Here is a 15,461-nt window from a genome sequence, read left to right as displayed (position 1 = left end):
TTAGTCCTGATAGTTATTTTGCATGTCTATGTTATTGTAGATCAATGGCCCGTGCTACCATTCCTTTGAATTCTAATGCATTCCTAGAGAAAGCTAAGTTGAGGGATGATGGCAGAAACTACACGGATTGGGTTCGTAACTTGAGGATTATCCTCATTGCCGCACAAAAGAATTACGTCCTGGAAGCACCGCTGGGTGCCAGGCCTGCTGCAGATGCTACTGGAGACTTTAAGAACGTCTGGCAGAGCAAAGTTGATGACTATTCGATAGTTCAGTGTGCCATGCTTTATGGCTTAGAATCAAGACTTCAAAGATGTTTTGGACGTCATGGAGCATATGATATGTTCCAAGAGTTGAAGTTAATTTTCAAGCAAATGCCCGAGTTGAGAGATATGAAGTCCCCAACAAGTTCTATAGCTGCAAAATGGAGGAGACTAGTTCTGTCAGTGAACATATACTCAGAATGTCTGGGTATCATAACCACTTGACTCAGCTGGGAGTTAATCTTCCTGATGATAGTGTCATTGACAGAGTTCTTCAACCACTGCCACCAAGCTATAAAGGCTTCGTGATGAACTATAATATGCAAGGGATGAACAAGACTATTCCCGAGCTCTTCGCGATGCTAAAGGCTGTGGAGGTAGAAATCAAGAAGGAGCATCAAGGGTTGATGGTCAACAAGACCACTAGTTTCAAGAAAAAAGGCAAAGGGAAGAAGGGTAACTTCAAGAAGAACGGCAAGAAAGTTGTTGCTCAGGAGAAGAAACCCAACTCTGGACCTAAGCCTGAAACTAAGTGCTTCTACTTCAAAGGGACTAGTCACTGGAAGCGGAACTGCCCAAGTATTTGGCGGATAAGAAGGATGGCAAAGTGAAAGGTATATTTGATATACATGTTATTGATGTGTACCTTACTAATGCTAGTAGTAGCGCCTGGTTATTTGATATTGGTTCTATTGCTCATATTTGCAACTCGAAATTAGGTCTGCGGATTAAGCGAAGATTGGCTAAGGACAAGGTGACGATGCGCGCGGGAAATGGTTCCAAGGTCGATGTGATCGCCGTCGGCACGCTACCTATATATCTACCTTCGGGATTAGTTTTAGACCTAAATAATTGTTATTTGGTGCCAACGTTAAGCATGAACATTATATCTGGATCTTTTTTGATGCGAGACGGTTATTCATTTAAATTAGAGAATAATGGTTGTTCTATTTATATGAGTAATATCTTTTATGGTCATGCACCCTTGCTGAGAGGTCTATTTTTGTTGAATCTTGGTCGTGATGATACACATGTTCATAATATTGAAGCCAAAAGATGCAAAGTTGATAATCATAGTGCAACTTATTTTGGCACTGCCGTTTGGGTCATATCAGTGTAAATTGCATGAAGAAACTCCATGCTGATGGAGTTTGGAAATCACTTGATTATGAATCACTTGGTGCTTCCAAACCGTGCCTTATGGGCAAGATGACTAAAACTCTGTTCTCCGGAACAATGGAACGAGCTACTGACTTATTGCAAATAATACATATGGATGTATGAAGACCAATGAGTATTGAGGCTCGTGGCGGGTATTGTTATTTTCTTACCTTCACAGATGATTTAAGCAGATATGGTTATATCTACTTAATGAAACATAAGTCTGAAACATTTGAAAAGTTCAAAGAATTTCAGAGTGAAGTGGAAAATCATCATAACAAGAAAATAAAGTTTATATGATTTGATCATGGAGGAGAATATTTGAATTACGAGTTTGGTTTTCATTTAAAACAATGTGGAAAAGTTTCACAACTTACGCCACCTGGAACACCACAGCGAAATGGTGTGTCCGAACGCTGTAACCGTAGTTCATTAGATATGGTGCGATCAATGATGTCTCTTACTGATTATTGTTATTGTTTTGGGGTTATGCTTTAGAGATGCCTGCATTAACTTTAAATAGGGCACCATAAGAATCCATTGAGACGACGCCTTATGAACTGTGGTTTGGCAAGAAACCAAAGTTGTTGTTTCTTAAAGTTTGGGGCTGCGATGCTGATGTGAAAAAGCTTCAACCTGATAAGCTCGAACCCAAATCAGAAAAGTGTGTCTTCATAGGATACCCAAAGGAAACTGTTGGGTACACCTTCTATCACAGATCCAAAGGCAAAATCTTTGTTGCTAAGAATGGACCCTTTCTAGAGAAGGAGTTTCTCTCAAAAGAGGTGACTCAGAGGAAAGTAGAACTTGATGAGGTAATTGTACCTTCTCCCTTATCGGAAAGTAGTTCATCACAGAAATCAGTTCTTGTGATTCCTACACCAATTATTGAGGAAGCTAATGATGATGATCATGAAACTTCAGATCTAGTTACTACCAAACCTCGTAGGTCTTTGAGAGTGAGATCCGCACTATAGTGGTATGGTAATCCTGTTCTAGAAGTCATGTTACTAGACCATGGTGAACCTACGAACTATGAGGAAGCGATGATGAGCCCAGATTCCATGAAATGGCTTGAGGCCATGAAATCTAAGATGGGATCCATGTATGAGAACAAAGTGTGGACTTTGGTGGATTTGCCCAATGATCGGCAAGCCATATAAAATAAATGGATCTTCAAGAAGAAGACCGACGCTGACGGTAATGTTACTGTCTACAAAGCTCGACTTGTTGCGAAAGGTTTTCGAAAAGTTCAAGGAGCTGACTACGATGAGACTTTCTCACCCGTAGCGATGCTTAAGTCTGTCCAAATCATCTTAGCAATTGCCGCATTTAATGATTATGAAATTTGGCAGATGGATGTCAAAATTACATTCCTGAATGGATTTCTGGAAGAAGAGTTGTATATGATGCAACAAGAAGGTTTTGCCGATCCAAATTGTGCTAGAAAAGTGTGCAAGCTCCAGCGATCCATTTATGGGCTGCTGCAAGCCTTTCGGAGTTGGAATAAACGCTTTGATAGTGTGATCAAAGCATATGGTTTTATACAAACTTTTGGAGAAGCCTGTATTTACAAGGAAGTGAGTGGGAGTTCTGTAGCATTTCTAATATTATATGTAGATGACATATTGTTGATTGGAAATGATATAGAATTTCTGGATAGCATAAAGGGATACTTGAATAAGAGTTTTTCAATGAAAGACCTTGGTGAAGCTGCTTACATATTGGGCATCAAGATCTATAGAGATAGATCAAGACGCTTGATAAGATTTTTCAATGAGTACATACCTTGATAAGATTTTGAAAGAGTTCAGAATGGATCAGTCAAAGAAGGAGTTTTGTCCTGTACTACAAGGTGTAAAATTGAGTAAGACTCAAAGACCGACCACGGCAGAAGATAGTAAGAGAATGAAAGCCATTCCCTATGCCTCAGTCATAGGTTCTATAAAGTATGCTATACTGTGTACCAGACCTATTGTGTACCTTGCCATGAGTTTGGCAAGAGGGTACGATACGTCTCCAACGTATCTACTTTTCCAAACACTTTTGCCCTTGTGTTGGACTCTAACTTGCATGATTTGAATGAAACTAACCCGGACTGACGCTGTTTTCAGCAGAACTGCCATGATGTTGTTTTATGTGCAGAAAAGAAAAGTTCTCAGTATGTCCTGGAAATCCACATAGGCACTTTTTGGAATTAATAAGAATTTTTGGCGAAAGAATCAATACCAGGGGGGCCACAGGCTGTCCACGAGATAGGGGGCGCCCCCCTAGGGCGCGGCCTCCTATCTCGTGGGCCCCCTGGACCTCCACCGACGTCAACTCCAACTCCATATATTCACATTCGGGGAGAAAAAAAATCAGAGAGAAAGTTTCATCGAGTTTTACGACACGAGCCGCCGCCCAGCCCTAATCTCTCTCGGGAGGGCTGATCTGGAGTCCGTTCGGGGCTTCGGAGAGGGGGATTCATCGTCGTCGTCATCATCAACCATCCTCCATCACCAATTTCATGATGCTCACCGCCGTGCGTGAGTAATTCCATCGTAGGCTTGCTGGACGGTGATGGGTTCGATGAGATTTACCATGTAATCAAGTTAGTTTTGTTAGGGTTTGATCCCTAGTATCCACAATGTTCTGAGATTGATGTTGCTATGACTTTGCTATGCTTAATGCTTGTCACTAGGGCCCGAGTGCCATGATTTCATATCTGAACCTATTATGTTTTCATGAATATATGTGTGTTCTTGATCCTATCTTGCAAGTCTATAGTCACCTACTATGTGTTATGATCCGACAATAATCGGGATACTTCTCGGTGATGACCGTAGTTTGAGGAGTTCATGTATTCACTATGTGCTAATGCTTTGTTCCGGTTCTCTATTAAAAGGAGGCCTTAATATCCCTTAGTTTCTGTAAGGACCCCGCTGCCACGGGAGGGTAGGACAAAAGATGTCATGCAAGTTCTTTTCCATAAGCACGTATGACTATTTACGGAATACATGCCTACATTACATTAATGAATTGGAGCTAGTTCTATATCACCCGATGTTATAGCTATTACATGAGGAATCGCATCCGACATAATTATCCATCACTGATCCATTGCCTACGAGCTTTTCACATATTGTTCTTCGCTTATTTACTTTTCCGTTGCTACTGTTACAACTACTACAAAAACCCAAAAACATTTATCTTTACTTTTGCTACCGCTACTATTATTATCATACCACTTTTGCTACTAAATACTTTGTTGTAGATACTAAGTTATCCAGGTGTGGTTGAATTGACAACTCAACTGCTAATGCTCAAGAATATTCTTTGGCTCCCCTTGTGTCGAATCAATAAATTTGGGTTGAATACTTTACCCTCAAAAGCTGTTGCGATCCCCTACACTTGTGGGTTATCAAGACTAATTTCTGGCGCCGTTGTCGGGGAGCATAGCTCTATTCTCTGAGTCACTTGGGATTTATATCTGTTGATCACTATGAAGAACTTGAAAGACGCTAAAACCAAGATTTTGCCCTCAACTACGAGGGGATGTAAGGAACTGCCATCTAGCTCTGCACTAGATTCCCCTTCCGTTATTAGTAGGCTTGCGACACCTAAACCTGCTACTGCTATGAATTCTGATATGTCGCATGTTATTGATGATGCCACTTCTGCTATGCATGATGAAACCACTTCTGTGCGTGATGCTACTTTGCCATTAGGTGAATTTCTTGATGAACAACTTGCTAGAGTTAGGGGGAATGAAAATATTGAAGAACCTATTATTGATGATAGTGATGATGAAGGTTCTCCCAATGATTATGTATTTCCTGTTGTTCCTAAGGGTTATCTTATGAATGAAGAAGCTGCTAGGGAAATTTTTGCTTGCAATAATAGATATGATCTTAAGAAATTATTAGCTAAATGGAAGCAGCAGTCTCTTAATGCTAGAACAAAACCCGACCCTGCTTTTGCTACTTCACCTATCTGTGTTACTGATAAGGATTATGAATTCTCTATTGATCCTAAAATTATTACTTTAGTTGAATCTGATCCTTTTTATGGCCTTGAATCTGAAACTGTTGTGGCACATCTTACCAAGTTGAATGATATAGCCACCCTGTTTACTAATGATGAGAAGTCTCGCTATATATATATCCTTAAGATATTTCTATTCTCATTAAAGGGTGATGCTAAGACTTGGTATAATTCTCTTGCTCCTGGTTGTGTGCGTAGTCCCCGGGATATGATTTATTACTTCTCTGCTAAATATTTCCCTGCTCATAAGAAACAAGCTGCCTTGCGGGAAATATATAATTTTGTGCAAACAAAGAAGAGAGTCTCCCACAAGCTTGGGGGAGGCTTCTCCAGTTACTTAATGCTTTGCCTGATCATCCTCTTAAGAAAAATGAGATACTTGATATCTTTTATAATGGACTAACCGATGCTTCCAAGGACTACTTGGATAGTTGTGCTGGTTGTGTTTTCAGGGAAAGAACAGTCGACGAAGCTGAAATACTATTGAATAATATGTTGACTAATGAAAATAATTGGACTCTTCCCGAGCCAATTCCTGAAGCAATTCCTGAACCAATTGAGCCAACTCCTGAGCCTATTCCTAAACCCACTCCGAAGAAGAGAGGTGTTTTATTTCTCAGTCCTGAAGATATGCAAAAGGCAAAGAAATCAATGAAAGAAAAAGGTATTAAAGCTGAAGATGTTAAGAATTTACCTCCTATTGAAGAGATACATGGTCTTAATTTACCTCCTGAAAAACTACATTGTCTTGATAACCCGACACAGGTAGTAAAGGTAAATTCTCACTATAGATATGATAAAGTTGAAATCCCCTCTACTACATTTCATAGCCCTTGCTTAGATGAATTTGATGACTTTATGGCTAGACAAGAAAGTTTTAATGCTTATGTTGGTAGAGAGTTAAAGAATAATGCTTTCGAGATAGGATGTGTAAGTGATAATCTGGCTAGAGTTAAAGATGAACTTCACCGTGTTAGCAAATATGCTTCTATGGTTGCTACTCAAGCTGAGCAAGTACTCAAAGCTCAAAATGATCTGCTTGATGAATTAAATAATAAAAATGACTTTGCTGTTAGAGTGGCTACTAGAACTGGCAGAATGACTCAGGAACCTTTGTATCCTGAAGGCCACCCTCAGAGAATCGAGCAAGATTCTCAGAGAAATAATTTAGAGGCACCTAGTTCTTCTAAGAAGAAGAAAAAAGAAAGACGATGGAACTTTGCATGCTTCTAGTGAACCTGTCGTAGACAAACCTTAGAATCCCAATGATATTTCTATTTCTGATGCTGAAACTCAATCAGGTGATGAACATGAACCTAGTGATATTGTTCATGTTGATGCTCAACCTAGCAAAAACAATGATGTAGAGACTGAACCTGTTGTTGATCTTGATAACCCACAATCAAAGAATCAACGTTATGATAAGAGAGATTTTGTTGCTAGGAAGCAAGGTAAAGAAAGAGAACCATGGGTTCAGAAACCCATGCCCTTTCCTCCTAAACCATCCAAGTCAAAGGATGAGGAGGATTTTGAGCGCTTTGCTGAAATGATTAGACCTATTTTCTTACTTATGCGCTTAACTGATATGTTGAAAGTGAATCCTTATGCTAAGTATATGAAGGATATCATCAGAAATAAAAGAATGATACCGGAGGCTGAAATTTCCACCATGCTTGCTAATTACACTTTTAAGGGTGGAATACCAAAGAAACTTGGAGATCCGGGTGTGCCAACTATACCATGCTCCATTAAAAGAAATTATGTTAGAACTGCTTTATGTGATCTTGGAGCCGGTGTTAGTGTTATGCCTCTCTCTTTATATCGTAGACTTGAATTGAATAAGTTGACACCTACTAAAATATCTTTGCAAATGGCTGATAAATCAACTGCTATACCTGTCGGTATTTGTGAGGATGTGCCTCTTGTGGTTGCAAATGTCACTATCTTAATGGACTTTGTTATTCTTGATATTCCCGAGGACGATAGTATGTCTATTATCCTTGGTATACCTTTTCTTAACACTGCAGGGGCTGTTATTGATTGCAACAAAGGCAATGTCACTTTTCATGTTAATGGTAATGAGCATATGGTACACTTTCCGAGGAAACAATCTCAAGTTCATAGCATCAATTCTATTGAAAAACTTCCAACTATCATTTTTGGAGGTTTTGAATTTCCTCTTCCTACTGTCAAGAAAAAGTACGATATTCTTATTGTTGGGGGTTTTCATATACCGGTGAGGTAACTTAGTGTTATTCGGAATTTCTTCGATTCCGTGTTATTCGGAATGAGTTTTGTTAACAAGACTTGATAAATCTTGTTAGTGGATTCATTTTGATGATCACGAGATGGATGAAACTAGAAGGCACAACCTTCTGTACCCACTTTTTACTTTCTGTTATTTAGAATAAATAAAGAAAAAATACTATTATCTGACTGTTTTCTGAATTATCCGTGCATTAAAAAATAGTCTGAAAATAAAAGTGCTCCAAATGCCCTGCAAATTTAGTATGATTTTTTCTAGAATATTGGAGGATTTTAGGCACTGAAAACACTTCAGGAGGGGCAAGCACCAGGCCACGAGAGAGGAGGGCGCCCCCCCCCTATAGGGCACGCCCCCTGTCTCGTGGGCCCCTGGTGGACCCTTCCACTTATGCCAGCACCCACACACTTCATCTTCTACCCAAAAAAATCCCCATCCAGCTCAAGCACGAGTTCTAGCTCATTTTGCTGCGATTTTCGATCTCTTAGCTCAAAGCTCCATTCACAAAACTGCTTTGGAAGATTGTTGCTTGGTATGTGACTCCTCCATTGGTCAAATTAGTTTTTGTTCTAGTGCTTTATTCATTGCAAATTTTTGCTGCTTAGGTGACCATGTTCTTGAGCTTGCATGTTAAATGTTTGAGGTCCCAAGCAATTTCAATGCATGATATAGGCTCTAGGCACGTAGGAGTAGTTGCTATCAATCTTATTTAGTTTTATTTACTTTTATTTTGAAGTTACTAAAATTTCAGAAATTTTCAGAAAATGTTGAGGAAACTTTTGAGGGGCTCTTCTAGCCAAAGCTCTCAGGAAAAACAAGCCAAAGAGAAGGAAAAGGCCAAGTATAATCTTCCTCGCTTAGCGGAAGTACGGTCGTGTGAATGGCCTGAAGGAAATATGCCCTAGAGGCAATAATAAAGTTATTATTTATTTCCTTATATCATGATAAATTTTTATTATTCATGCTAGAATTGTATTAAACCGGAAACATAATACATGTGTGAATACATAGACAAACTTAAGGTCACTAGTATGCCTCTACTTGACTAGCTCATTAATCAAAGATGGTTGTGTTTCCTAACCATAGACATGTGTTGTCATTTGATTAACGGGATCACATCATTACAAGAATGATGTGATTGACTTGACCCATTCCGTTAGCTTAGCACTTGATCATTTAGTATGTTGCTATTGCTTTCTTCATGACTTATACAAAGTTCCTACAACTATGAGATTATGCAACTCCCGTTTACCGGAGGAACACTTTGTGTGCTACCAAACGTCACAACGTAACTGGGTGATTATAAAGGAGCTCTACAGGTGTCTCCAAAGGTACATGTTGAGTTGGCGTATTTCGAGATTAGGTTTTGTCACTCCGATTGTTGGAGAGGTATCTCCGGGCCCTCTCGGTAATGCACATCACTATAAGCCTTGCAAGCAATGTAGCTAATGAGTTAGTTATGGAATGATGCATTACGTAACGAGTAAAGAGACTTGCTGGTAACAAGATTGAACTAGGTATTGAGATACCGACGATCGAATCTCGGGCAAGTAACATACCAATGACAAAAGGAACAACGTATGTTGTTATGCGGTTTGACCGATAAAAATCTTCGTAGAATATATAGGATCCAATATGAGCATCCAGGTTCCGCTATTGGTTATTGACCGGAAACGTGTCTCAGTCATGTCTACATAGTTCTCGAACCCGTAGGGTCCGCACGCTTAAGGTTTCGATGACAGTTATATTATGAGTTTATGAGTTTTGATGTACCGAAGGAGTTCGGAGTCCCGGATGAGATCGGGGACATGACGAGGAGTCTCGAAATGGTCGAGACGTAAAGATCGATATATTGGACGACTATATTCGGACTTCGATATGGTTCCGAGTGATTGGAGTATTTTTCGGAGTACCGGAGAGTTACGGAAATTCGCCGGGGAGTATATGGGCCTTATTGGACCATACGGGAATAGAGGAGAGAGGCCAAAAGAAAGGAGGCCTGCGCCCCCCCTCTGGTCCGAATTGGACAAGGGGTGCAGCGCCCTTTTCCTTCTCCCTCTCCCCCTCTTTCCTTCTCTCCTACTCCAACAAGGAAAGGAGGAGTCCTACTCCCGGTGGGAGTAGGACTCCCCCCTTGGCGCGCCCTCCTCCTTGGCTGGCCGCCTCCCCCCTTGCTCCTTTATATACCGGGGCAGGGGGGCACCCCTTAGACACAACAATTGATCTCCAAGATCTCTTAGCCGTGTGCGGAGCCCCCTCCACCATAATCCTCGATAATGTTGTAGCGGTGCTTAGGCGAAGCCCTACGACGGTAGAACATCAAGATCGTCACCACATCGTCGTGCTGACAGAACTCTTCCCCGACACCATGCTAGATTGGAGTCCGGGGATCGTCATCGAGTTGAACGTGTGCTAGAACTCGGAGGTGTCGTAGTTTCAGTGCTTGATCTGTCGGGCCGTGAAGACGTACGACTACATCAACCGCGTTGTTATAACGCTTCCACTTTCGGTCTACGAGGGTACATGGACAACACTCTCCCCTCTCGTTGCTATGCATCACCATGATCTTGCGTGTGCGTAGGAAATTTTTTGAAATTACTACGTTCCCCAACAGTAGTATCAGAGCCTGGTTTTATGCGTAGATGTCATATGCATGAGTAGAACACAAGTGAGTTGTGGGCGATACAAGTCCTATTGCTTACCAGCATGTCATACTTTGGTTCAGCGATATTGTGAGATGAAGCGGCCCGAACCGACATTACGCGTACGCTTACGCGAGACTGGTTTCACCGTTACGAGCACTCGTGCTTAAAGGTGACTGGTGGGTGTCTGTCTCTCTCACTTTAGTTGAACCGAGTGTGGCTATGCCCGGTCCTTGCGAAGGTTAAAACAGCACCAACTTGACAAACTATCATTGTGGTTTCGATGCATAGGTAAGAACGGTTCTTGCTAAGCCCGTAGCAGCCACGTAAAATTTGCAACAACAAAGTAGAGGACGTCTAACTTGTTTTTGCAGGGCATGTTGTGATGTGATATGGTCAAGATGTGATGCTATATTTTATTGTATGAGATGATCATCTTTTGTAACTGAGTTATCGGCAACTGGCAGGAGCCATATGGTTGTTGCTTTATTGTATGAAATGCAAACGCCCTGTAATTGCTTTACTTTATCACTAAGTGGTAGCGATAGTCGTAGAAGCAATAGATGGCGTTACGACAACGATGCTATGATGGAGATCAAGGTGTCGCGTCGGTGACGATGGTGATCATGACGGTGCTTCGGAGATGGAGATCACAAGCACAAGATGATGATGGCCATATCATATCACTTATGTTGATTGCATGTGATGTTTATCCTTTATGCATCTTATCTTGCTTTGATTGATGGTAGCATTTTAAGATGATCTCTCACTAATTATCAAGAAGTGTTCTCCCTGAGTATGCACAGTTGCGAAAGTTCTTCGTGCTGAGACACCACGTGATGATCGGGTGTGATAGGCTCTACGTTCAAATACAACGGGTGCAAAACAGTTGCACATGCGGAATACTCAGGTTAAACTTGATGAGCCTAGCATATACAGATATGGCCTCGGAACACGGAGACCGAAAGGTCGAACGTGAATCATATAGTAGATATGATCAACATAGTGATGTTCACCATTGAAAACTACTCCATCTCACGTGATGATCGGACATGGTTTAGTTGATTTGGATCACGTGATCACTTAGATGACTAGAGAGATGTCTGTCTAAGTGGGAGTTCTTAAGTAATATGATTAATTGAACTTAAATTTATCATGAACTTAGTCCTGGTAGTATTTTGCAAATTATGTTGTAGATCAAAAGCTCGCGTTGTTGCTTTCATATGTTTATTTTGATATGTTCCTAGAGAAAACTGTGTTGAAAGATGTTAGTAGCAATGATGCGGATTGGATCCGTGATCTCATGTTTATCCTCATTGCTGCACGGAAGAATTATGTCCTTGATGCACCGCTAGGTGACAAACCTATTGCAGGAGCACATGCAGACGTTATGAACGTTTGGCTAGCTTGAAATGATGACTACTTGATAGTTTAGTGCACCATGCTTAAACGGCTTAGAATTGGGACTTCAAAGACGTTTTGAATGCCATGGACCATATGAGATGTTCCAGGAGTTGAAGTTAATATTTCTAGCAAATACCCGAGTTGAGAGATATGAAGTCTCCAACAAGTTCTATAGCTAAAAGATGGAGGAGAATCGCTCAACTAGTGAGCATGTTCTCAGATTGCCTGGGTACTTCAATCGCTTGAATCAAGTGGGAGTTAATCTTCCAGATAAGATAGTGATGGACAGAATTCTCTAGTCACCATCACTAAGTTACTAGAACTTCGTGATGAACTATAGTATGCAAGGGATGACGAAAACGATTCCCGAGCTCTTCGTGATGTTGAAATCGACGAAGGTAGAAATCAAGAAAGAGCATCAAATGTTGATGATTGACAAGACCACTAGTTTCAAGAAAAGGGCAAAGGGAAAGAAAGGGAAACTTCAAATAGAATGGCAAACAAGTTGTCACTTTTGTGAAGAAGCCCAAAGCTAGACTAAAGCCTGAAATTGAGTGCTTACACTGCAAAGGAAATGATCACTGGAAGCGGAAATGCCCTGAATATTTGGTGGATAAGAAGGATGGCAAATTGAACAAGGGTATATTTGATATACAGGTTATTGATGTGTGCCTTACTAATGTTTATAATAGCCCCTGAGTATTTGATACTTGTTCGGTTGCTAAGATTAGTAACTCGAAACAGGAGTTACAGAAAAAACAGAGACTAGTTGAAGGGGAAGTGACGATGAGTGTTGGAAGTAGTTCCAAGATTGATATAATCATCATCACACAGTCCCTATATTTTCAATATTAGTGTTAAACCTAAATAAATTTTATTTGGTGTTTGCGTTGAGCATAAATATGATAAGATCATGTTTATTGCGATACGATTATTCATCTAATATAAAGAATAAATTGTTATTCTGTTTACATGAATAAAACCTTCTATGGTCATACACCCAATGGTGATGGTTTATTGAATCTTGATCATAGTGATACACATATTCATAATGTTGATGCCAAAAGATGCTAAGTTAATAATGATAGTGCAACTTATTCGTGGCACTACCATTTGGGTCATATCGGTGTAAAGCGCATGAAGAAACTCCATAAAGATGGATTTTCGGAATCACTTGGTTATGAATCATTTGATGCTTGCGAACCATGCCTTTTTTGGCAAGATGACTAAAACTCCATTCTCCGGAACAATGGAATGAGCTACTGACTTGTTGGAAATAATACACACCGATGTATGCGGTCCAAGGAGTGTTCATGCTCGTGGTGGGTATCGTTATTTTCTGACCTTCACAGATGATTTGAGCAGATATGTGTATTTCTACTTAATGAAGCACAAGTCTGAAACATTTGAAAAGTTCAAAGAATTTCAGAGTGAAGTGGAAAATCATAGTAACAAGAAAATAAAGTTTCTACAATCTGATCATAGAGAAGAATATTTGAGTTATGAGTTTGGCCTTCATTTTCAACAATGTGAAATAGTTTCACAGTTCATGCCACATGGAACACCACAGCGTAATGGTGTGTCCGAACGTCGTAACCGCACTTAATTGGATATGGTGCGATCTTTGATGTATCTTACCAATTTACCACTATCGTTTTGGGGTTATGCATTAGAGATAGCTACATTCACTTTAAATAGGGCACCATCTAAATCCGTTGAGACGACACCGTATGAACTATGGTTTAGCAGTAAACCTAAACTGTCGTTTCTTAAAGTTTGGAGTTGCGATGCTTATGTGAAAAAGGTTTCAACCTGATAAGCTCGAACACAAATTGGAGAAGTGCGTCTTCATAGAATACCCAAAGGAAACTGTTGGGTACACCTTCTATCACAGATCCGAAGGCAAAACATTGGTTGCTAAGAATGGATCCTTTCTAGAGAAGGAGTTTCTCTCAAAGGAAGTGAGTGGGAGGAAAGTAGAGCTTGATAAGGTAATTTGTACCTTCTCCCTAATTGGAAAGTAGTTCATCATAGAAATCAGTTCCAGTGATTCCTACACCAATTAGAGAGGAAGCTAATGATGATGATCATGAAACTTCAGATCAAGTTACTACAAAACCTCGTAGGTCTTCCAAAGTACAGTCAGCACCAGAGTGGTACGGTAATCCTGTTCTGGAAGTCATGTTACTAGACCATGATGAACCTATGAACTATGAGGAAGCGATGATGAGCCCAGATTCCACGAAATGGCTTGAGGCCATGAAATTTGAGATGGGATCCATGTATGAGAACAAAGTGTCGACTTTGGTGGAGTTGCCCGATGATCGGCAAGCCATATTGTATAAATGGATCTTCAAGAGGAAGACAGATGCTGATAGTAGTGTTACTATCTACAAAGCTCGACTTGTCGCAAAAAGGTTTTCGACAAGTTCAAGGTGTTGACTACAATGAGATTTTCTCAACTGTAGCAATGCTTAAGTTTGTCCGAATCATGTTAGCAATTGCCACATTTTATGAAATCTGGAAAATGGATGTCAAAACTGCATTCCTTAATGGTTTTCTTAAAGAAAAGTTGTATATGATGCAACCAGAAGGTTTTGTCAATCCTAAAGGTGCTAACAAAATGTGCAAGCTCCAGCGATCCATCTATGGACTGGTGCAAGCATCTCAGAGTTGGAATATACGCTTTGATAAGTTGATCAAAGCATATAGTTTTATACCGACTTGTGGTGAAGCCTGTATTTACAATAAAATGAGTGGGAGCACTACCATCTTTCTGATAAATATATGTAAGTAACATATTGTTGATCAGAAATGATGTAGAATTCTTCTGGAAAGCATAAAGGAGTATTTGAAAGGAGTTCTTTAAAAGAAAGACCTCAATAAAGCTACTTACATATTGAGCATCAAAATCTATTGAGATAGATCAAGACACTTGATAAGTTTTTCAATAAGTACATACCTTGTCAAGATTTTGAAGTAGTTCAAAATAGAACAGTCAAAGAAAGAGTTCTTGCCTGTGTTGCAAAGGTGTGAAATTGAGTAAGACTCAAATCCCGAACACGGTAGAAAATAGAAAAGAGAATGAAAATCATTCCCTATGCCTCAGTCATAGGTTCTATAAAGTATGCTATGCTATGTACCAGACCTATTGTATACCTTGTTCTGAATTTGGTAAGGAAATACAATAGTGATCTAGGAGTAGATCACTGGACATTGGTCAAGAATATCCTTAGTGAGGACTAAGGAAATATTTCTCGATTATGGAGGTGATAAAAGATATCGTCGTAAAGAGTTACATCGGTGCAAGCTTTTACACCGATCCAGATGACTCTAAGTCTCAATCTGTATACATATTGAAAGTGGGAGCAATTATCTAGAGTAGCTCCGTGCAGAGCATTGTAGACATAGAATATTTGCAAAATACATACGGCTCTGAATGTGACAGACCCGTTGACTAAGCTTCTCTCACGAGCAAAACATGATCACACCTTAGTACTCTTTGGGTGTTAATCACATAGCGATGTGAACTAGATTATTGAATCTAGTAAACCTTTTGGGTGTTGGTCACATGACGATGTGAACTATGGGTGTTAATCACATGCAGATGTGAACATTACTGTTAAATCACATGGTGATGTGAACTAGATTATTGACTCTAGTGCAAGTGGGAGACTGAAGGAAATATGCCCTAGAGGCAAT

Source organism: Triticum aestivum, chromosome 4B (assembly GCF_018294505.1).
Source record: "Triticum aestivum cultivar Chinese Spring chromosome 4B, IWGSC CS RefSeq v2.1, whole genome shotgun sequence".
NCBI classification, from domain to species: domain Eukaryota; kingdom Viridiplantae; phylum Streptophyta; class Magnoliopsida; order Poales; family Poaceae; genus Triticum; species Triticum aestivum.
The sequence above is the reverse complement of the archived record's forward strand: the minus strand, read 5'-3'. Positions refer to the sequence as shown.